This window comes from Meles meles, chromosome 1, assembly GCF_922984935.1.
Source record: "Meles meles chromosome 1, mMelMel3.1 paternal haplotype, whole genome shotgun sequence".
Classification (NCBI taxonomy): domain Eukaryota; kingdom Metazoa; phylum Chordata; class Mammalia; order Carnivora; family Mustelidae; genus Meles; species Meles meles.
The window spans coordinates 28,944,630-28,967,167 of NC_060066.1; positions in this window are offsets into that span (position 1 = coordinate 28,944,630).

A 22,538-nucleotide genomic window follows, 5' to 3' on the forward strand; every position below is an offset into this window, starting at 1 on the left:
GCATATATAAACTAGCTAGTAAACACTGGTTCTTTTCAAGCTGGGTGTATAATTCCTTTTTACTTTTTAATCCTAGGATTCTTTTGATAGTCAGAAGTATTGCAGAGTCTTAGCCTGTAATTTAGTTAAATAAATTCAAAACTCAGTACTGCTCTTAGAGGGTAGGGAAATGAAGTAATGCTCATAACAATGATGATTAACACAGTTATGAAGAAACTTGGCACCACTAAAGAACTATTCAGAAAACTAAGATTGAGAATGATAATGGTGTAAGACTAACAACTTGGACAGATAATGAAGCCAATAAGTTTACTGTAAGAAAGTGGCTTATCTTAGGGTGTTCTGAGTTTCTCATTAAAACAAACATCCCTGATATCTTTCCATGGTTCCCAGAGAAAACATGAAAATCACAGTGACGGAAGTGTTACTGATTATCTCATGTTTTTAAAATCTAAAATTACATATTGAAATGAAAGAAGTTTCTACTGGAACAGCTATAAATATAGCAGCAATTTTTCCATACACAGCAATTGACCAAAAGGAAACACTTTTTTAAAAAACATGCTATCAGGTAGCCATTTATTTCATGTAATTATATTAATATAAATGCCAAGGAATAACTTCTGTTATTTATACGAACAGCATTCACACAGGAACACAAAGAAAGGGTAAGGTGCCCTCATATTTATTTAGCACCTACTACTAAGTACTTGGTGATTTACATGATCTTGTTTAGTTTTCACATTTTAACATATTTTGTTCTTATGATTCAAAGATCTGTTTTATATGTTAAAACATATCAGGCTCATGGAGTTAAGTAACTTAACCTAAGGCCATGCATCTTGTGACTGATGATGGAACCTACGTAGACCCATGCTCTTGCTACTCAACCTCGGCCTCATAATCCTAACTGTAGAGAAAAAAGCTTCTTCTCATTATTCCTGATGTTCAAATAGTCTTGCCACCTCCTTAAAGGTCCTTTTTTTAAATAGTTACTTTGGATAGTGATTACCATTCTACATCAACATTTTCTCCCATTGGTAGTAATCTTAACATATTTCCTTTCCCCTCTTTGCCCCTTCTTCTTGATCTCATAGATTTATACAGTTTTTTTAATTTCTTGAGTAATACTCACACACACACCAGTATACCCATCAAATAAATTATCTGAAAATCTCGAGACAATCTTCTAAAGGTTGACAATCATACAAAGCTTGGAAAAATATTATTCTCTTTAGATGATCACATTAGTTCATTCTGAGATTCTTCATTAGAAAAAATAAATGTCTCATTGTAAATTTTATATATATATCATATAATTTTCTTAATTATTAAACATTCACAATTGCACTCCAGTTGTCCAAACACCATTATTTTATTTTTTTACATTGACTATTATGTAACTGTAACTACTATGTAAACTGTAATCATTCTGCATTCATGTTTAGCTGTTTTTGCTAAATTTGTAAGTCAATATCCTAAGAGGAGACTCAAATGACCCCAGTTACTTAGAGAACTTCATGTGTTTTTAAAAGTTGACTAGTTAAATTATGAAGCATCGTTACATGGTTGGAGGAACAAATGGAAAATGTCAGATTATGAAGACTTGCCACAGATTGGCCTATTTTATTCACCTTTTCAAAGAACTTGGTTTTGTTTACAGATAACTCCCACGTTCCAAAAGTTCATTAACACCTCTTCACTTTGATGAAAGACCCACATGAGTGTCTGTTTTCGATAACATAAAGAAATCTGAACAGTAGTTTCACTTTCACAAAAAAATATTGAAAGTAAAGGTAGGGTCAGCATTCGCTTTGCAATAAGCCCTTCTGAAGGCAGTGCGCACCCCACTCAGCCAACGCGGCACCACCCGCGCCTCCCAGGGACTGTGCTCAGCCTCAGCGTGGAGCTGCTAGAGCTTGGATTTGTGTCTGTGAGCATGCGTGCTTTGCCTCGGTTGTGTGCGTCCATTCGCAAGATGTGTCCTAATGTATCAGAAAAGCCTCAGAGAGGTTCCTTATGGGGTCTGGGAATGCAAAAACATATTCCCATAGGAATCAGTGGTCATGGTTTCTTCACCTTAGCCATTTCAGCTTGCTTAAGAGTTTCTTAGGAACGGGGAGCCTGTGTGTGGTTGCAATTGTGTAATCAATTTATTCTCTTAACATAACTTTTTTTTTTTAATCATTCGTATTTGTTACTTTGTTCTTTTTCTAACTTATTGAGCTGGATGTACACATCACTAATTTCTCAGTCTTCCTTTCTAATCTTTGCACTTACAGAAGTTTCCTTATAACTTTAGTCACATTCCATTCATCTCTACTCAGAGGTTTGGTTTCCCCTCCCCCACTTTTGTTTAGATTTAAGTATGATTAAAATTTTGTTATAATTTTTTTCTTTGATTCAAAACGAATTTTCTGATTTTCCCATAGAACATCAGGGATGTGGCTATTATTTTCATGTTGATTTCTAAAGTTATTTTTTTTGTGATTAGAAAATGTGATCAGCTTAAACTCAGATTTTCGATCTCTGTTGAGATAGCTATTTATTGGGGATAAAATTTCAAAGATACACCTATCAAACAGGTTAGTTAATGGTGGTGTTTGGCTCTTGAATTTCCTTGCTAATTTTTTGCCTTTATTATGTATTATTTTTAGGAGATGTCTATTTTAATTTCTCCACTGTGTTTGTGAATTTATTTTACCTCGTAACTGTCAGATTTTACTTTTAATTTTTTTATTTATTTATTTTTTAAAAGATATTTATTTATTTGAGAGAGAGCATAGAACACTAGCTGGAGGCGGGAGAGGGACAGAGGAAAAGGGAGAAGCACTCCATGCTCAGCAGGGAGTCCTATGTGGGGCTCATATCAGGAGCCTGGGATCATGACCTGAGTGGAAGGTAGACACTTAACTGACTGAGCCACCCAGGCACCCCTATATTTATTTTGTTATTCATTTAAATACACACAGATTCAGGACTCATATCTTCTTGGTAAGTTGTTCCTTCTGTGATTTTGCCTCTATCTTCAACAATGATTTTATAAAGATTTTATTCATTCATTCATTCATTTAAAGATTTTATTTATTTCTTTATTTGTCAGAGAGAGCGAGCAAATGCAGGCAGAGTGGCAGGCAGAAGCAGAAAGAGAAGCAGACTCCCCGCTGAGCAAGGAGCCCAATGTGGGACTTGATCCCAGGACCCTGGGATCATGACCTGAGCCAAACGCAGCAGCTTAACTGACTGAGCCACCCAAGCATCCCTTCATTTATTTATTTTAGAGAGAGAGAAAATATGAGTGGAGGGACGGGGAAGAGCAAGGGGAGAGGGAGAAAATCTCAAGCAGACTCCCCACTGAGCATGATATTCACTACCCTGAGATCATGACTTCAGCTGAAACCAAGAGATAGGTGCTCAAAGATTGACTCACCCAGATGTCCCTCTAATAATTTTTGCCTTAAAGTCTGTTTCCTCTTATTAATATACATATCAACTTTATTAGATTTAATATTTATCTGGCATTTATTTCTTTATTTCAAAATTTTATTTGTTTCTTGTATTTTAGGGATGTCTCTTACAAGTCACATATGATTTGATTTTGTTTTGTTTATTTCTGTTTCAATCCAATCTGAAAATCTTTGCATAGTTACTGGTAAATTAAAGCATTTTATATTTGTTATAATTGTTAATACATTGGGATGGATTACTACTATTTGCATGTATTCCTGCTGTTTAACAATGGTTTTCTTGTTTTTTTCTGTTGGGATGCCATACTCTCCTCTTTCCCCTTCTGCTTATGTGAAAGTTACATTGTTATTTCTATTCTTCTAATAAATGATCTTTGGTTTTTAGGACCCACACTTAACAAAGTCTAAAGTTAATCAATATATTTTTCCTGGTTCCAAATAAAAGGATTTTAGAAATAATCCTTTAACTTAACTGACTACCTTTCCATCTTTCAGTCACAGAACTTGGTCCCATTCTGTTATTAAACTTCAAAATTAGTCATTAAAACCATTATTAGTTTATACAAATAATTCTTATTTCAAATTACTTAAATGTTTACCAAATTCCTTTTTCACAACTTTTTTTTTCAAGGCTTAGTTTCTTTATTCATGAAGTAGCTATTTCTCTAGTCTTATAGAAACATTATTTTACCCTTGCCCTTGAATTTTTGTTTAGCTGTTATAGAACCCTAATTTGGTAGCTTTTTTTCTCTCAAATTTTTGAAGACATTATTATCTGATTTCTATTGTGTAATATTGTGGTTAGTCTAATGATTGGTTTTTTTGTAGGTTAATTATCTTTATCTTTGAAAGATTTCAAGTTTTTTTTGTTTCCCTTTGACATTCTGCAGCATGAAAAAGACAAAGAACTGGGGGTTATTGGGCATTTTCAAGCTGGTGGTTCACATGCGTTACCAATTCTGAAAAATGGTTAGCTACTACATTTTTGAGTATTGCTTTAATTCTCTCAATTCTCCCCTTCGAGAATTCCTATCTTGAACCTTCTAATTCTAGCTTTTCTTTAGTTTCACCTAAAGAATGCATTTTTGCCTTTATGCACTTTGGTAATTTCCTAAGATATAGCTTTCAGTTCATTAATTTGCTTTTTTAGTTCTGATACTTGCTTTAACCCACATCTTGAGTTTTACTTCGATACCTCCAGATTTTATTTCTAGAAGTCCTAATTTTATTTCTTTTCTTTTCTGCTTTCTTTCTTTTTTTCTTCTGGCTGCTGTGAGTTATGAGTTATAGTCCTTTTATCTATTTAATTATTCTAAACATATGGACACACCTCCACAGAAACTTCCCTACTCAACATTTTCCTGGTAGTATCAATTATGGTTTTTATATTCAAACCTTACAGAGTAAACCTATGTCTCTATACAATGTTTTTGGCTAATTTTTTTGGGAAATTTTTATATTTATATTTTAAAAAACAAAGTACAACATTTTTTAGCAAAATGACATTTGGAGAAATGTCTAAAGCTATGGTCCAAATATGATTGGTAAATGTTAAAAATCAAAGTTAGATGTTTTTAAAAGTCATGCTTGGTGTCAGTGAAGGGGATGTGTATCTTAGACATTGCTGGCATTAAGAGAAGCCATATGTTTACCGACATTAAAAAAAAAAAAAATGGGCCTGTAAGCAAAGCTCTAGTTACTAAGTGATATTATCCTAAAGCATAAATCCCTTCACATTTCATGAAGATTTGCCAAAGTCCCCTTGTTCAGCAATCTCCACAGCAACATCAAAATGGCAGAGAACTCATAACTATTCCTCTTAACTGGATATCTTCCCTGGAAATTATTCCTTTATCACCCACTTTGTCTGCACCATAAACCTTTGCACCTGGTTGCAAACAGTGATGATTTCAATGAGCTTCTCTTCCTCCCTCCATCATCCAAATTCAGGTTTTATTCTTGTTGTTGAGTCATACCAATTAATAACTGGAAGTGCCTTGGTTTTTATTATAAAACACGTATAAACTATGCTGCATTTAAAGCACGTCTGCATTTTTTTCTAACAGATTTATTTATTGCTCTTAGTTTGCTGTATCACATAAAAGTACAAGTTCTGTGCTTATGGTACAGCATGAAAACCTTCTGTTACTGCATACAGAGCAACTATTAACAATCAATGTTTTAAACATTTTACATGCTAACGTGATAGCGTTTTTTTACTTATATGAAAAGATTTTATAGTGCCTCCATTATATTTTAGGAAACTGGCAGTTTGGGAGTAACATGTAGGACATTATAATTTTTCTCATTTGAGAAAGTGGAAGAATAAGGTTCCAGTTATCATTCTCCTGCAGGATATCTGCTTTTCAGAATTTTCAGACTATTAATTCTAAATAAGGGACAACTGTACCTTTTTTCTAATCACCTTTTTCATTTTGTTCATAATCTCAAGTTCTTGGTTAATCATCCTCCTTATCATGTCTTTAGACTGATATTCAACTTGAATTGTATCATTGTATGGTTTTGTGGTATTTGTGTGTATGGTGTGTGTGTGTGTGTGTGTGTGTGTGTGTGTGTGTGTGTGTGTGTAAGAGAGAAAGTGGAGAGGAGAGAGACAGAGAGAGAGCAAGTTCTTCTTCTGCATGAAATTTTTTTCCTAATAAGAATCCTGCATGACCTAACTGCTAAAAATGCTCTGCTAGAGAGGTTCTCTGTTTGTTCTTGCTTTGGGGCTTATAGACATCACACACTAGAATCAGTTTTATATTAACATCACAGTTTAGAGATTTCTTTACCACTTGTCTGTTATAAATTCAGACACAATTACTTTCCTCAGTGCTGACTTGGGAGTTTTTCCTTTTTTACAGTATGCTCCTTTTTTCCTATCCAAAGTATCAGGAAAAATACATTTCATGTTCTCTAGGGCAGTGGATGGAAATTTTTGTAGTCCTCTTTTCTGGAGATGACTTAGCCAGCTTTTTCAGATACATTTATTAAGGGTCCCAGTTCTGTCTTTCTTGATGTTTTGTGGTTGTAAGAGAGGAGAAAAATTTTCCCTCTACTCTTTTAAGTTCATAGCTGAGATTACCTTATTTTAAGAGATTAACCAGAGAAAAACAAACAGAAATTTACTATGTATACCTCCTGTACACATGGGAGAGATCCAGGAAAACTCAGTAACTCCTCAAGATAGCCCAAGACAATACCTTAAATACTATCTCCAGCTAAAGATAAAAGAAGATAGGGTGCAGAGTGGAAGTATAGTAAGCAAGTGTAAGATTGTTATACAGATTTAGGTTGGTGCCATCTCCACTGATAAATTTCTAGAGATTTGGCCCTCCTCCTTTTCCTGATTTCAGAGAGGGAGACACTCTTAACAAAAGGAGATTTCCCTTATAATTGTAAGTGTTCCTTACAAAGAGGCAACTTCTACTTGTTTTTTAGGACATCTTCTGCAGTTTCTCAAAATAACCAGTCCAAAATAATCCTTATGCCAAACTGGCAGTCTATCCCCTTCATGCCCTTTACTGAAAGCTCAATTAACAAGTCTTTTGACACAAAGGACATATTTCTGGGTCTTGCGACTCTGAAAGACAGCCACAGTACTATCTAGAAATCCTACCACACTAGATTTTAACTCTTAATTCTTTTCTGACAAAGGGACATTATCTTTCTTGCTTACTATATCATGTATTTATGAAGTACATTTTGGATTTCTAAATCTTTGCAACGGGAAGTGAAAGAACAGAAAATTTACCCCTTCTTCCCTTCTGGTTTCTTTAGGTGGGTCTAATAATGAAATTGGCATTAGAGAGATTAATAGGAGAAAAACACAAATTTTGTGCATATGGAATCCCCATAAAATATGAGACTCAAAGGGCAGACAGGTTGTTGAAGTTTATATAACATCCTGAGCTAAGGAAAGGGGCAGGGGTCTGGGGATAAGGAAAGGAAAAAAAGCCATTCACAGGAAGGTAGACACAGGTTTAGAAAACAAAGATTTCATCTATTGTAGATAATCTACATTATGTATGTTGATTTAGATACCTACATAGATATCTACATTACCTATGTAGATAATCTATATCTACATAGAATAAATTCTATGTAGAATCTATTATTCTACATAAGAAAGTTATTGCAGATAACTTTCTTATGTAAAAAAATATCTCTGATAATAGCTCTCTTTCTGATACAGGCCCCCCTTTCTTATGTAAATTTAAGCAGCTGAGGGGGAAGTAAAGCGCCTTTCCTGAATCTGTTGAGTTTTGATTGCCTTTAACTCAAAATAATCCTTATGCCAAAAAAGACATATTTTGGGGTGGCAAAATCTGCTCCCCTTCAGAAGCATTTCCATACTAATCTGTTTCACATTAGTTCATTCCTGGAACTGAACATTGATCAAGAAAGTTAAAATTCTTTCTCTCAAATAGCCCAGTTTTTAAAACTTTCTGTACCTTATCCTCCACTTTGAGTTGATTAAAACTGCATTTCTCTTTCCTTCTTCTTCTCCATGTGGTTATTGTAGCATGCTCAACTCCCTCTCAGAGGGAGGATCAGAGCAGGAATTAAACTGTAGTTGAACAAGACTGTTATGGATTGTGTTATTATTCACAAATATGAACTTCTTCTTGCCCAGCGGTATGAGTAAGTATCCTCCCCTGCCTCACCAATGTTGGGTTTGGCCATATGACATGATATCCAATGGGACAGGAGTAAGCATAACTTTATAATTACATAGTTTGATTTGGCATCTTTTGTTCTCAACTTCTGCCACAAGAGAAGGGCTTGTCCTACAAAAAACAATTAGAATAGCAAAAACCAAAGAATCAAGTAAACATTTACAACCAAATCAGGGGGTGAAGGAGAACAGAAAGTGAAAAATATGCCACCCCAAAATATGCCTCTTTAGCATAAATATTATTTTAGGCTGATTATTTTTAAGAAAAAGTAGATACACGTGAAGTTCTGAAAAGTGATTAGAAATTGCCCATTTGTAAGAGACATATACATTTATGAGGGAAATTTCTATTTGTAAGGAAATCTCTGTGCACCCAGAAGAGATAGAAGACTAAATCTCTAGAAACTTATCAGTGGAGAAGGCAAATGACTTAGACTTAGACTAAGACTTAGACTTTTTCAGCTTTAAAAGTCACAGAAGAGGGAGTTCTAAAGCATTTGGAGTAGTAAAGGCATGCTGAGTGACCACACTCTTCTAAAAGTCCAGAAGGATGCACTTGGCTGTGGGGAATATGCAAAAAACAAACAAACAAACACCGATGGAAAGAAAGAAAGAAAAAAGGATTTGGATCCAATCCCACTAAAAAATATTAGTGTTAGCATCTGTGATCAAAGGAATGAGACTGACACAAAGCGAAAGTCAAGCAAAGCTTTATTTCATGCCAAGCATCGAAAATCAAGCTGACCAGTCGCGGCCGTCTCTTACAAAGAGGCGACAACGATCAGGACACTGACCCCAACAACACCCTACCTGGCGAGGCCGCTCCCAACGATGACGACCATGGCGCTCCCTACGACCACGATGCTCCCAATGACTACTATGCTTCCCAGCCTCAGAGACTAACTTTTATAGAGGTGGGGTTGAGCCCGGCCAACACACAGGTGGCCAATGAAATTACAATACACAGGGAAAACTTCACAGTCATGCTCGGTCAGCAATACAGGTGGCCAATTAAATTCCAATTCACCATAGTTATTATGTGTGCGCCCCACTGATTGGATGCCTCCATCTGGCCTGGCCCGCCCCTGTATCCGAGGTATGCAAGTAAGTTCCTCTGGGAGGGACAGGGTCAATCCAAGTTTACAACGAAATGGCTCCCTCTCGCTAACCAGGCCCTTACATTCCCCCCTTTCCTTTGGAAATTAGTCAAATACTTGACTTTTCAGCCAGTTCTATGTTCTCCTGTTGTAAGGGGTTATATTGAGCATGTAAGACTAACATTTTTATTGCTCTAATTTTCTTTTGTACAAATGACATTAGGGCGTTTATAATGCAGGGGCCAAAAAGTAACATTAGTGCACAGTCGACTGACGAGTTAGCCATTCACCGCTTTGTATAACCTTTTCTATTTTTCCTAATTCCATTCATCTAATTTCCTACCTATACTTTTTGTCTTATGAGGTGACTCAGAAGCTCTTACACAAACAGGTAACAATAAGAACAACAATGAACTCATAGTCTTTTGAGTCTTAGCTTTAGTCCACGGTCAGCAGGATCCATTGGCTGCGGCTCCCATCTCTGGGGGGGGGGGGGGGGTCCTCGTCCTCAGCTCATTTGACGTGACCCATGTGAATCCAGGCCCTGATGCCTTCTACTTTTATTGCCGTGGGGGTTGTCAGGATGACAGTAAATGGTCCCTTCCAGCAAGGCTCCAAATCTCCCACCTGATGGTGATGTATCCAAACCAAGTCCCGGGTTGGTAAGGATGTGGTTTCACCTCTGTCTCCATCTCATGTTTGGCGGAAAAAGCCTCTACCCAGTCTGAAAAAGTATCTACAAAAATAAACATATACTTGTGCCCATATTTTCCGGGTTTCATTTCTGTAAAATCTATTTCCCAATAAATTCCTGGTTTCTTACCTCTTTCTCTTTTCCTTCTTCCCATTCTAGTTCCTCCCACATTAACTGCCTGGCATTAAGCACATCTATCAACTATATCCTGAACCATACGCCCTAATTTAGAAACCTGGAACTGCTTGCCTATAAGCTCCTTGAGTTGCGTGTCCCCAAGTGAGTACCCTGATGTGTCTGGTTTACTAATTTCTTACCTAGTCTTTGAGAAAAAATCATTCTTTCTGCTTTAGTCCTGGCCCAGTCTCCTTCATAGTCCAATTTAGCCCATTTTTGTAAATACTTTAAATCTTCCTCTGAATAGTTCAGTTTTTCTGGTAGGACTGGAGCCAGGAATGTAACCAGCTCTTGCACTGTTTCTTGGGTGGCTTGCTTTGTGGCTTGATCTGCTAATTGGTTTCCTTTTGAAATCAGATCAGTCCCCTTTTGGTGTCCCAGGAAATGCATAACAGCCACCTCTTTTGGGTCCCAAATTGCCTGGAGGAGAGCCAATATTTCTCCTCTGCTTTTAATTCCTTTTCCTTCTGCTGTTAATAGGCCCCCTTTCTTTATAAATAGCCCCATGTATATGGAGAGTAGCAAAGGTGTACCTGCTGTCTGTATAAATGTTGACAGTTTTAGCTTTGGCCATCTGCAGTGCCTTAGTGAGTGTAATCAGCTCCACTTTTTGTGCTGAGGTTCCGTGTGGCAGGGCTGCCATCCAGAGTTCCTGCTCAGGGGAAACCACCTCAGCCCCCACATACCTCTTTCCATTGACCATGTAGCTACTCCCATCTGTGAACAGAGTCATCTCCGCATCTGGGAAGGGAATGTCTCTGAGATCCTGCCTTATTCCTGCGACTTGGGTTAGGGCCTCCCTGCAGTCATGTGGGTGGTCAACCAGCTCCTCTGTCAGCAGCGTGGCTGGATTTAGCACCACCAGGGGCCAGAAGGTCACTCTTGGTTCGTTGAGGAGGAGGGCCTGATACCCCGTCACTCGAGCGTTCATCATCCATCAGTCTGGTGGAGTCCAGAGAAGGCCCTCGATAGCATGGATGGTGGTCAAGATGAGATTTTGACCCAAAGTCAATTTACTTGCATCCTTGACCAGGAGGGCCATGGCAGCAATTATGTGGAGGCAAGGGGGGAACCCAGATGCTACTGGATCTAGTTTCTTGCTAAGATAGGCTACTGGCCTTTGCCAAGGCCCCAGAGTCTAGTTAAAACTCCTTTGCCACCCCTACTTTTTCATCCACATACAAGTGGAAGAGCTTGGTAACATCTGGGATGGCCAATGCTGGGGCACTCAGTAAGGCTGTTTGTAATTCCCAAAATGCTCTTTTGGCCTCAGCTGTCCAATCTATCATAATGAGACCCCTTTTGCCAGTTCATAGAGAGGTTGGGCAATCTCCGCGAACCGCAGTATCCACAGCCGGCAGTAACCCACTGTCCCAAGAAATTCCCTCACTTGTCAGGATGTGGTAGGGCAGGGTATTAGGTGATCACCTATTTCCTGGACTCAGACAGTGAACGCACTCCCTCGTGGAGATCAAAGTCTAGATAAGTGGTGTGGCCCTGACAGAGTTGTGCTTTCTTTGCTGACAACTAATACCCTTTTTCCTGCAGAGTCTGTAAGCGAGCTCTCATTCCCCACAAACATGACTCATAGTCCTCAGCAGCTATTAGCAAGTCATCAACATACTGTAACACAGTGACTCCCAGGTTGGAGGTTCTGTACTCATGCAAATCCTCATGTAGAGCCTCTTCGAAGATAGTGGGTGAATTCTTGAACCCTTGGGGAAGTCTTGTTCAGGTGAGCTGGCCTTGGAATCCTTTCTGTGGGTCAGACCACTCAAAAGCAAAGAGGGGCTGAGACTCCCTTGCTAAAGATATGCAGGATGAAAATTGGACTCCTGTGTCCAACAAAAAATCAATTGATTTCCCCTCCACTTTAATTTTTACTCTGGTGGCCAGCATTGCCATCTTCCTTTTGGGGCACTCCCTGGTCCAATGTCCTTTTTCCTTACATTAAGCACACTGATCTGAATCTAAGTCTTCCCGCTTGCCTTCTTTGTGCTTAGGCTTTTCCTTTTTTTTATCATCCCCTACCTGCCTCATGTAATGCCAAAACCTTAACCAGCTTTTTGTCTGTTTTTCATCCTCCTGTGTATCCCTATTGTTAAACACCTTTTCTGCTATTCCCACTAACTCAGTCAGATTCTTCCCTTCAAATCCTTCAATTTTCTGAAGTTTCCTCCTTATATCTGGGGCTGACTGACTGGCAAAAGTAAGATTCATTGCCCTCTGATTCTTGGGTGCCTCAGGGTCGATCAGGCTATATATTTTATAGGCTTCAAAAAGCCTTTCTAGGTAAGCTCCTGGAGACTCATTCTTACCTTGAGTCACCGTACTAATTCTAGTTTAGTCCGAGTGTAGCTTTTACTTCTGGACATTCTTACCCATTTCAGTTCCAGGATTTCAACATATCAAAGACTGCATTTGTTCTGAAAGTCTCCCATATGAATTTCCTTTAAGGCAGAATTCATCTTACAAGAGAATTAAAGCAATTACAAATGACAAAAACTCAGAATAGATATGGTTAAATATCAAGTGATGACCCTTATCAAAACATTGAAACTTTAGGAAATGTATAGAACCTCTGGAGTAGTTACAGCATCTACCCAAATGTAACCCAAGGTTTATCATTGATTTAGCAGTACTTCCTGAGTAACTTAGCATATTAAGGAAAAGCCTATGAGTCAAAGAGTTCTCATTTACAATTCTGGGCAGGCAAAGAGAAAACCATTTACATTTTCTTAGAAACATCTCAATATCTAGTGAGGACTAAATATTAACCAATTGTGAACTATTGCAAAAGCAGTTAAACACAAAACATGTTTACCAACAGATTTCAAAAGCACAAACCCAGTTCCAGGAACCAGCACCCTAGCATTTCATCCCATTTGTCATCCAAGCAAAACTTCAAAGCTTCCAGTTACCAAAGACTCTGAAAGCCACTTTAACAATTACCCATTAAAACCCTGAGACAGACAATTAACCATCCACCCAGCCATCCTTCCACCAACAGACCTCACGTTCCACATGGGCCCATTCCACTTCAGATGCCATGCTTTCCCGCCAGCAAAGGGGAGGAGCTAGGCAGTCCACATCTGACCAGAGAAGGCAAGGAACTCCCTGAAACAAAGGGAGTTTCAGCAGCTGCTTGGGAATATTCCTTAAAGTCTCTGTCTTGGGTTAGACTAACCCCAGTTGGCTCCAGTTACAGGCCTTAACCCACGAAATGAGTGAAGGGGAAGCCCCACATCTATAATGAGGAACAGAGAGACGAAAATCAGAGTCCCCTTACTCTCTGCCTGCCCCATTCCTTCAAACACAACAAACAACAAGCAGACAACAAAAAGACAAGACAAAGACAACCACAGGCCCAGCGGTCCTGCCACCAGTGGGGATATTCTAGGGGGACTCGAACCCCCCAACCGCCTAGGGGACTCGAACCCCCTGACCACCTAGGAGGACTCAAACCCCCCGACCGCCTAGGGGGACTCGAACCCCCTGACCGTCTAGGGGGACTTAAACCCCCCTGACCGCCCAGGGAGATTCAAACCCCCCGTTGATCTACCATCAGAGGGATGGGGCATCCCCGCATCCACTCCAGCCCTGGGGAGCATGGCCATGTCCAGCTTCTCCCTGGTAGGCTATACCATGGAGCTCCACAACCAGACAGACAGACAAGATCCTAATATCTTACCTCTGGAGGCTTTTCCCAGAAATTCTGATGCTGGCTCAGGTCTCGTCATTTGATCCCGGATGAGCCCCCAGTGTTAGGGTCCATGATCAAAGGAACAACACTGACACAAAGTGAAAGTCAAGCAAAGCTTTATTTTGTGCCAAGCATCGAAAATCAAACCGACCAGTCGGGGCCGTCTCTTACAAAGAGGCGACGACAACCAGGACACCAACCCCGATGACGCTGCTACCCAGTGATGCTGCTACCCAGCAACGCCCCTCCCCGGCGAGGCCGCTCCCTGGCGATCATGATGCTCCCGACAACCACGATGCTCCCGTTGACTACTATGCTTCCCAGCCTCAGAGACTAACTTTTATAGAGGTGGGGTTGAGCCCGGCCAACACACAGGTGGCCAATGAAATTGCAATACACAGGGAAAACTTCACAGTCATGCTCGGTCAGCAATACGGGTGGCCAATTGAATTCCAATTCACCATAGTAAATATGTGTGCGCCCCACTGATTGGATGCCTCCATCTGGCCTGGCCCGCCCCTGTATCCGAGGTATGCAAGTAAGTTCCTCTGGGAGGGACAGGGTCAATCCAAGTTTAAAACAAAATGGCTCCCTCTGGCTAACCAGGCCCTTACAATTAGAAAAAAGAAATTAAGAACAGAATGATGTCTGTACAATAAAAGCATGTGCTTTGGATACTCTAATGCTTTAAAGATTTCAAAGAGGGTATTTTAAAAAAACGGAGAAAGATTAAAAAGACTGAAGAGAAAGTGCTAGATACAGAATGTAAGTAAAGAGGGTGAAGCAAACATTAATGACAAAAGAAGAAACCCACAGTAATGAACAGAGCTGATGGAAGGAAGGAAGGAAGGAAGGAAGAAAACTTCAAATGATATATTGAAACTACACACCTGATAAAATTGTCTCAAAATGACCAAAACTAAGACATACTCTATAATAGCAGTTCAGAAAGTGTGCTCTGCAGGTCCCCAAGGAAAACCCCAAAACCACACAAATGTTACTGTTTTAACATTTGCACTAACAGAAAGTAAAATAAAATAAAATAGTAGTTATATTATCTTGCAAAAGCAATGATGAGAAAAACTGGTAGCCTCTTAGCGTGAAAAAAACTATGGCATTAAACTGTATTCTTCATCAATACTAACTCAGGAAAAAAAGTTAGATTCATTTAAGAAGTTCCTTGATTAGACAGTAAAAATTAATTTATTTTTAAAGATTTTATGTATTTGACAGAAAGAGATAGAGCATAAGCAAGGGGAATAGCAGGCAGAGGCAAAAGAAGCAGCAGGCTCCTCACTGAGCAAGGAACCTGATGCAGGGCTTGATCCCAAGACCCTGGTATAATAACCTGAGCTGAAAGCAGATGCTTTACTGACTAAGCCACCCAGGTGCCCCAAAAGCTAATTTTATCAAATACTGGCCCTTGCAATATTACGTGCAAAAATGGAAAGTATATATAAAGCACTTCTGCTCTGTCTTAAGGAAAGACGTGTAATTATTTGAGTTGCAATCTGAACCAGTCACTTTTTACACCATGTTTATTACAAATAACAATGTATAAACAAAGTAGTGGCTATTAAATTTGGGTATTTGGCAGAAATTTTTCTAAATAATAAAATGAGGGAGTGGGAGGCAAGATACTGGAAGAGTAGGAGATCTTGTTTCATCTGGGCCCTTGAGTTTACCTAGATAACTATCAAATCGTTCTGAACACCTGTGATTTCAAGCTGAGATATAAGAAAAGAATTGTTGGAATTCTACAAATAGAATTCCACAAAAAATGACCACTTTTTGCAAGGTAGAAGGTGTGGAGAAGTGAATCTGAGGGGATATTTGGAAGATAAATGGTGGGGGAGAAAGCCTCTGTAAGCTGGCTACCAGAAAATGATATAGCCCCAGAGCACAAAATCAGAACCTTTGGAAGTCTGCTACAGCGACATCCCTTCCTGAGAGATGCTCAGGTGGCAGAGTGGGGCAGAATCCTACATGAAACTGTGGTTTCAGGAACCCCAGGGTCATAGAAAGAATGAGCCGGCAGAGTTCCTAAGCACTGGACTGGGAAACTGGTTAAAGTCAGTGAGCTGGGAGGGGTCTCTCAGTTTGGTTTGCTGTTAACTGTGAATCTCAGCATGATCCAGGGACCGCTTTCCTAGTGGGGGCCCTGCAAAGGGCAGAAGCGCAGCCACCCTCCACCTTCCCCCAGGAGGATCTGTGTAGGTGTGCACTGCAGGAGTCTGCAGAGTTTGGCACACACAAAAAGGAAAACTGCTTATCCTTAGGATTTACAGAAGAGAGGGGGCCGAGATCTTTCTGCTTTGGGGCTGGAGATCGGGGGTGTGGCTATTTTTATTTTCATCCTCTAAAGAGGCTCAGAAAACCTTCAGGGAACAAAAGCCACATAGAGCAACCAGAAGCAGCTTACACTGAACCCAGCCCCCTGGCAAGGGGTGGTGCAAATCCACCTAGGCAAAGATACCTGAGAATAGTACAACAGGCCCCTCGTCCAGAAGACCAGCTTGAACAACAGGTAAACACCAAGTTCAAGGAGCACACAGGACTGCAAAACTCCAGCGCTAGGGGAAAATAGTACATAGATTGGAGGGTTTTTTTGGTCATGATTCATTTATCTTTCAGTTTAAAAATTTTTTTTTTCCTTTTCAACTAGTTTCTGATTTTATCAACTCTTGGTTTTTAAGGTTTTTTTTTTAACTTTCATTTTTGCATTTACATTATACAGATATATTCTTCATTTTGGCTTCCTTTCCTTGCATTCAATTATATATATATATTATATCATATATATAATATATATGTATAAGTTTTATATATATGTATACACACACACACACATATATATATATATATATATATATATATGCATATATATATATATATATATAAGTTTTGCTTTATTTACAATTTTGGGATTTAATGTCTTCTAATTAACAGACCAAAATACACCCAGGACCCAGTGGATCACCCCGTTTTGTCCACCTGGGAGATTATATCCCCCACCCCCCTTTTTATCTTCTTCTTTTCTTGTTTGGTTTCCAACCTCTTCAAATTTGTCTAGTGTGTATTTTGCTAAGGTCATGGTTGGTATTTTTTTTTAAGATTTTATTTATTTATTTGACAGACAGAGAGAAAGATCACAAGTAGGCAGAGAGGCAGGCAGAGAGAGAGAGGAGGAAGCAGGCTCCCTCCTGCGCAAAGAGACTGATATGGGGCTTGATCCCAGGACCCTGGGACCATGACCTGGGCTGAAGGCAGAGGCTTTAACCCACTGAGCCACCCAGGCGCCCCATGGTTGGTATTTTTTATTCCGTTCTCTCACTCATCTATTCTTCTCTGGGCAAAATGACCAGAAGGAGGAATTCACAAAAAGGAAAGAACCAGAGGTAATGTTTTCTACCAGAGATCTAATCAATATGGATGTAAGTACAATGTCAGAGCTGGAATTCAGGATAACAATTATAAAGTTACTAGAGATGGCCTTGGAAAAAAGCATAAGAGACACTACAGAATCTCTTAGTGCAGAAACAAATTCTAATCAGACCAAAATTTTAAAAATGCATTAACTGAGATGTTATCTAAAATGGATGCTCTAACAGCGAGGGTAAATGAAGCAGAAGAGTCAGTGACATAGAAGATAAGTTGTTAGAAAGGAAGGGATCTGAGGAAAAGGGAGAAAAACAACTAATGGATCATGAGGTGAGGCTGTGAGGAATCAATGATACCATTAAGTGAAACAATATTAGTATTGGGGTCCCAGAGGAAGAAGAGAAAGAGAGAGGGACAGAAGGCATATTTGAGCAAACTGTAGCTGAGAACTTCCTTAATCTGGGGAAGGAAACATGCATTCAAGTCCAAGAAGTAGAGAGACCTCCCTCAAAATCAGTAAAAACAGATCGATACATCAACATATAATAGTGAAGCTTGCAAATTTCAGAGATAAAGAGAAAATCCTGAAAGCTGCTTAAGATAAGAGGTTCTTAACCTACAGGGGTAGAAACATTAGGCTGGTAGCAGACCTGTCCACAGAGACCTGGCAGGACAGGAAGAGCTGGCATGATATATTCAAGAGTATTAAATGAGAAAAACATGCAGCCAAGAATATTTTATCCACCAAGGCTGTGATTTAGAATGGAACAGGACAAGTGGAAGCTAAAAGAATTTGTGCTCACTAAACCAGCCTTGTACGAAATATTAAAGGGAATCCTGTAAGCAAAGAAAGAGCCCAGAAGTAACATAGACCAGAAAGAAACAAAAAGATAATCTACAGGAACAGACTTTACAGGTAATACTAGGATACTAAATGCATATCTTTCAATAGTTAGTATGAATGTAAATGGGCTAAATGCTCCAATTAAAAAACACAGGGTACTAGATTGGATTTAAAAAGCAAGACCTATCCATATGCTGTCCATAAGAGATTCATTTTAGATACAAAGACATCTCATTGAAGGTGGGGGGTGGAGAACCACCTATTATGCTAACGGACATCAAAGAAAGCTGGGGTAGCAATCCTTATATCAGACAAATTAGATTTTATACCAAAGACTGTAATAAGGGATGAAGAGGGACACTGATCATACTTAAAGGGTCTATCCAACAAGATCTAACAATTATACATATAAACATATATATTTATGCTCTGAACTAGAGAGCAACCAATTATATAAACCAATTAATAACCAAAGTAAAGAAACACATTGATAATAAGATAATAATAGTAGGCAGCTTCAACACCCCACTCACAGCAGTAGACAAATCATCTAAGCAGAAGATCAATAAGAAAATAAGGGCTTTGAATGACACTGGACCAGATGGACTTCACAGATATATATAAAGTATTCCACCCTGAAAGAAAAGACACATTCTTCTTCAGTGCTCATGAAACTTTCTGCAGAACAGATCACATATTGGGTCATAAATCAGGTCTCAACTGGTACAAAAAGATTGGGATTATTTGGGGGGCGCCTAGGTGGTTCAGTGGGTTAAAGCCTCTTCCTTTGGCTTGGGTCATGATCTCAGGGTCCTGGGTCGAGCCCTGCATTGGGCTCTCTCTCATCCTCCTCTCTCTCTCTGCCTGCCTCTCTGCCTACTTGTGATCTCTGTCTGTCAAATAAATAAAATGAAGAAATACATAAATAAATAATATTTAAATAATATTATAAATTAAAAATATATATTATATAAATATAATATATATAAATATAAATAATATTTAGAAATAAATAAAATTTTTTTAAAAGATTGGGATTATTCCCTGCATATTTTTAGACCATGAATGCTTTGAAACTTGAACTCAATCACAAGAGGTAATTTGGAAGGAACTCACACAGTGGGAGGTAAAAGAGCATCCTACTAAAGAATGAATGGGTCAACCAGGAAATTAAAGAATTGCAAAAATTCATGGAAACAAATGGAAATTAAAACACAACTGTTCAAAACCTCTGGGATCAGCAAAGGCAGTCCTAAGAGGGAAGTACATAGCAACACAAGATTATCTCAAAAAATTAGAAAAGTCTTAAGCTGACCTTACAATTAAAGGAACTGGAAAAAGAAAACAGCAAATAAAGCCTAAACCAAACAGGAGAAGAGAAGTAATGAAGATTAAAGCAGAAATCAATAAAAGAGAAACCAAAAAACAGTAGAAGAGATCAATGAAATTGGGAGCTGATTCTTTGAAAGAATTAGTAAGAACGGTAAACCCTAGGCAGACTTATCGAAAAGAAAAGAGAGGTCCTAAATTAATAATATCATGAATGAAAGAAGAGAGATTATGACACACACCAAAGAAATACAATCTTAAGAACATACTATGAGCAGAGTACCTGGTGCCTCCATCAGTTAAGTGTCTGCCTTCAGCTCAGGACATGATCCCAGGGTCTTCAGGTTGAGTCCCATGTCAGGCTCTCTGCTTGGAGAGAGCAAGCAGGGAGCCTACTTCTCCCTCTCCTTCTGCGTGCCACTTTCCCTGTTTGTGCACACACTCTCTCTCTCTGTCAAATAAATGAATAAAATCTTTAAAAAAATGTTTAAGAACATATTATGTTCAACTATATATCCCAACAAATTAGACAAGCTGGAAGAAATGGAGGCATTCCTGGGAACCTATAAACTACCAAAACTGAATGAATACCTATTTTTCTAAAGCTGTTTCAAAAAATAACAAGGGAAGGAAAACTTCCAAAGTCATTCTATGAGGCCAGAATTACCTTGATCCCAAAACCAAAGACCCCACCAAAAAGGAGAATTACAGACAAATATCCCTGATGAACATGGATGCGAAAATTCTTACCAAGATACTAGCCAACAGGATCCAACATACATTAAAAGGATTATACACCATGAACGAGTGGAATTTATTCCTGGGCTACAAGTCTGGTTCAACATTCCCAAATCAATCAACGTGGTGCATCACATTAATAAAAGAAAGGGCAAGAATCAGATGATCCTCTCCCTTGATGTAGCGAAAGCATTTGACAAAATACAGCATCCTTTCTTGATTAAAACTCTCCACAGTATAGGGATAGAGGGAGCATACCTCAATATCATAAAAACCATCTCAGAAAAGAACACAGCAAATGTCATTCTCAATGAATGAGGTCTTTTCCCCCAAGGTCAGGAACACTGAAGGACTGTCCACGATTACCACTGTTATTCAATATAGTACTAGAAGTCCTAGCCTCAGCAATCGAACAACAAAAAGAAATAAAAGAAATCCAAATCAGCAAAAAAGAAGTCAAACTGTCACTCTTCATAGATGACATGATACTCTATGTGGAAAACCCAGAAGACTCTACCCCCAAATTGCTAGACCTATATAGGAATTCAGCAATGTGGCAGGATTTAAATCAAGGCACAGAAATCAGTTGCATTTCTATACACTAACAATGAGACAGAAGAAAGAGAAGTTAAGGAATTGATCCCATTTACAATTGCACAGCAAATCATAAGATATCTAGGAATAGACCTAGCCAAAGAAGTAAAGGATCTGTATAAGAACTACAGAACACTTATGAAAGAAATTGAGGAATACACAAAGAAATGGAAATATATTCCATGCTCATGGACTAGAAGAATAAACATTGTGAAAATGTCTATGCTACCAGAGCAATCTACACAATTCAAAATCAAAATACCATCAACATTTTTCACAGAGGTAGAACAAATAATCCTAAAATTTTTATGGAACAAGATAAGACCCTGAATAGCCAGGGGAATGTTGAAAAAGAAAACCAAAGCTTGTAGCATCACAATATCAGACTTCAAACTATATTACAAAGCTGTAATCATCAAGACAGTATGGTAGTTTGGTTGTAGGGTAGCTTTGTTTTTCAGAATGGCTGTATCACCATGCATTCCCACCAACAGTGTAAGAGGGTTCCCCTTTCTCCAAATCCTCGCCAACACTTGTTGTTTTCTGTCTTGTTAATTTTAGCCTTTCTGACTGGTATGAGGTGGTATCTCATTGTCCTTTTGATTTGTATTTCTCTGATGCCAAGGGATTTGCAGCATTTTTTTCAGGTGTCTGTTGGCCATGTGTGTATCTTCTTTGGAGAAATGTCTGTTCATGTCTTCTACCCATGTCTTGACTGGATTCTTCATATTTTGGATGTTGAGTTTGATAAGTTCTTTATAGATCTTGGATACTAACCCTTTATCTGATATGTCATTTGAAAATATCTTCTTGCATTTACATATAAAATGGATATAGAGAGAAATGGGGGGGTGGGAAAGGAGCATAAAGAGAAAGAGGGAGAAAGAGAGGTTAAGGGTTTTATATAAATATATTAGCACAGGGATGCCTGGGTGGCTCAGGGGGTTGAGCGTCTCCCTTCGGCTCAGGTCATGATCCCAGGATCCCTGGGATTGAGCCCCACATCAGGCTCCCTTCTCAGCTGGGAGCCTGCTTCTCTCTTTGCCCCTCCCTCCTGCTCTGCTCTCTCTCTCTCAAATAAATAAATAAATAAATAAATAAATAAATAAAATATTTGAAAGAATAAACATACTAGTACGAAGGTAATTATTAGAAAAAATTACAAACCTTCCTAAAATATGAAAAGATATACCCCCAAAGAAAGAATGAGTAAATGAACCATCCAATGAACGACTAGAGTCCAATGAACAACTAGAGTCATTCATATAATATTAAACTACATGGCAGCACAGATGCCAAACATATATCATATCAGTAAATATAAATGGGCCTAACTCATCTTTTAAAGGAGACTAGAAAAAGATTCTGAGATTGGCTAACAAAACAAAATCCAATATTCCACCACCATTCCAGACCATTCAGCTTTTCCTGAACATGCCTGGTACCTTCACATTTTGTGCCTTGGCTCATGCCTGTTCTAATTCTTTTGTCTAGAAAAAGTCTATTGAGCTTTCAAGTCTTAACAAGAAATAATGCTACTTCTTTCATGATGCCCTCTGTGATTGCTTGAGTGAGAAATTGGTCTCAAAACCTCACTGTGCCTTTATTAGAGTAACTAATTATATCAAGCATATTGTAGGCAGATGTTTATACTTTTTTCCCCCACTAGACTATGAACTCTTTAAAGGCAGTAACAAGTGATGTATGTTGGAGCAACTTTATTAAATGAATGAACCAAAGACTGGAGGACAAGTGATTCATTTGATTATATCACTATAGAATTCAGTCTAATTACTATAAGTGTATTGATAATTATAACTTATTACTTCATTT